Below are 2763 nucleotides of genomic sequence, written 5' to 3'. Positions count from 1 at the left end.
CCAGAGAGTTTCCCACATCTTGCTTTGCCCCCTCTTTCCCCTGGTTCTGTTTTTTGTTCTTTGTTCATTCAGAGGGAAAAGGGGGAAGGGAGGCACATGTTGATCCCTGTTTTTATCTGTTTACAAAAGCGAATTGGGGCAGGGCGGTAGAAAGGAGGCAATTTCTCTCTCTGCTGTTGCTTTGAACTGTTCTGTTGGTATTACTGGTTTTGCTGCTATATTTCTTGTCAGTCAACTGGTTTTTTTTTCACTTATACCTCCTTGTATTTTGTCTCTCGGTAGTGGTGGGGAATAAAAGGGGAGCAAATTCATTTTATTGGAGTTCCCACCCCAATATGTGTCTTTAAACCAGGACAGGTTGCTCAAGGGCTCCTTGACATTTGGCATCATTCACAAAGGACTAGAAAATGCATTTTGTCCCATTATATAGAGAGCTCTTCAGCATTGGTGGGCATAGGCTGATCACTAAGGGATTTCACCAGGAAGTTGCTGCCAAGAGGAGTTTGTACCATGGATTTTATTTGACACTTCATTCAGCAAACTTCCCATCCACCACATCTTCCAGTTCTTCAATCCAGCTCTCACCAACCTGGTCATAAGGTCAGGGCACCATGTCAAGGGCTTTGATAAAGTCTGGGCACACAACATCCCCTTCTTTTCCCTCCCACAGAGGTTCTGCAATCCCTGACTTGTCCTTCCCATGACTGGCAATGGCTGCAGGACTTGCCCTATCCCCTTCCCTGCTGAGCCTGAGCAGTCTGGAACTCTCCCAACCCTCCTTGCTGCCCTGTTTGCAGACTGGTTCCATGTCTGCCTTTGCCAAGGCCCCAGGAAGCTCTGGGATGGCTCTGGCCTTTCCAAGGGTTTGGGAGAGGTCTCCCAGTGACACTGCCCAGCCTTCTCAATATCCCTGACACCAAAACTTTTGCAACATCCCACACATCCAGAGGAGTGCCCAGGACACAACACAGGTTGTCCTGGTGGTTCTGGAGAATGAGAAGGGATTTCTTCCTCAAGGCCAACCCCTCCAATTGGATTTGAGTGCAGCTGAAAGGTTTGCTCAGCATTTTCCCTGGTGCCTCCCTGCCCTGAAGGTTTCTGGCCCTCAGGCTGGAGCTGAGGGGGTTGGGCAGGTGCCTGAGGAGGGGGTAGAACAAGGGCTGTGTCCAACTGTGCCGGGAGGGCTGTGCTGGGCAAGGATGAGGAGGCTGCAGAAAACAGTGGCACTGGGGAGGTGAGAGGAGCAGGTGGAGAGACCTTGTGCCTGCCCATGCTGGCCAGGAGCTGCCCCAGGATGGCAGCTCTGAAGCACTCACAGGATGTCCCTGTGAACAGGAGGGGAAGACTGGATCTAAAAATGGAACCTGGAAAGCAGAGAGCAGGAGTGTCATGGGGTCACTGCAGGAGAGTTCCAGCCCTGGAGCAAGGACACAGAAGAAGTGACCCAGTACATGCAGTGGCCTCAGAAGATCCCACAGCATCCTGGAGATGCTGTAAGAGAGCCCAGCTCTGCTTCACAAGTTCCCAGGGCCTGTCCCTGCCTGTGCTCCAAGGGCTTCCAGCCCCGAGGACTGTGCTCAGAGAGCACTCAGGCCTTACAGCGAGAAAGGGGCTCAGGAGGACAGTGTGGAAGTGGCAAGAGAGCAGCTCTGCAAAGACCAAGCCCTGCTGCTCCCTGGCAGTGCTGCTGGGCTGGGATTCTTGTCCCCTTCCCATTTGCAAAGACACCCTGTCCTGCAGTGTGCTGTCCTTTAGGAACAGCTAAGAAGAAGAGTCTTTGACAAAGAGGGCACCGCAGGGTCCTTTATTTGGTTTAAATACAGAGAGAGCAAAACTGATCATTTATACATCTCTGGGTCACATTCAGTGGGTAGACACTAAATTAGAAGGCAGATGCATAATAACATTTAATTGCACAGAAAATTATTTCAAGAAGAACCCGATGACCTCCATGAAAAACCAGAGCAGGAAGGCTGGTCCATTAAGGAGTCCCATTCTGAATGCTACACACCAGAAAACAGGCACTTTATTGCTCCTGAAAAGCATCCAGCCATCATTTTTCTCAGGGCATTTTTGAGCTCCTGATTCCTGAGGCTGTAGATGAAGGGATTCAGTGTTGGAGGCACCACTGAGTACAGAACTGATAGTGCCAGATCCAGGGATGGGGAGAAGATGGAGGGGGGCTTCAGGTAGGAAAATGCTGCAGTGCTGATAATAATAGAGACCACAGCCAAGTGAGGGAGGCACGTGGAAAAGGCTTTGTGCCGTCCCTGCTGAGAGGGGATCCTCAGCACAGCCCTGAAGATCTGCACATAGGAGAACACAATGAAAACAAAACAACCAAACACTATACAGGCAGTAACCATAATAAGCCCAATTCCCTGAGGTAGCCTGAGTGTGAGCAGGAGAGCTTGAGGATGTGTGGGATTTCACAGAAGAACTGGCCCAGGGCATTGCCCTGGCACAGGGGCAGGGAAAATGTATTGACTGTGTGCAGCAGAGAATAGAGAAAGCCAGTGGCCCAGGCAGCTGCTGCCATGTGGGCACAAGTTCTGCTGCCCAGGAGGGTCCCGTAGTGCAGGGGTTTGCAGATGGCAACGTAGCGGTCGTAGCACATGATGGTGAGGAGGGAAAACTCTGCTGAGATGAAGAACAGAAAGAAAAAGAGCTGTGCAGCACATCCTGTGTAGGAGATGGTTCTAGTGTCCCAGAGGGAATTGTGCATGGCTTTGGGGACAGTGGTGCAGATGCAGCCCAGGTCTG

At 51.2% G+C, this 2763-nt stretch overlaps 1 pseudogene; it reads right to left on the bottom strand.

Annotated features, from left to right (window-relative positions):
- Positions 1 to 529: 529 nt before the first annotated feature.
- On the bottom strand, positions 530 to 2521 carry LOC135405053 (olfactory receptor 14J1-like; annotated as a pseudogene).
- Positions 2522 to 2763: the final 242 nt, after the last annotated feature.

This window comes from Pseudopipra pipra, chromosome W (assembly GCF_036250125.1).
Source record: "Pseudopipra pipra isolate bDixPip1 chromosome W, bDixPip1.hap1, whole genome shotgun sequence".
In the NCBI taxonomy this organism is placed as follows: Eukaryota; Metazoa; Chordata; class Aves; order Passeriformes; family Pipridae; genus Pseudopipra; species Pseudopipra pipra.
The sequence above is the reverse complement of the archived record's forward strand: the minus strand, read 5'-3'. Positions and strand labels throughout refer to the sequence as shown.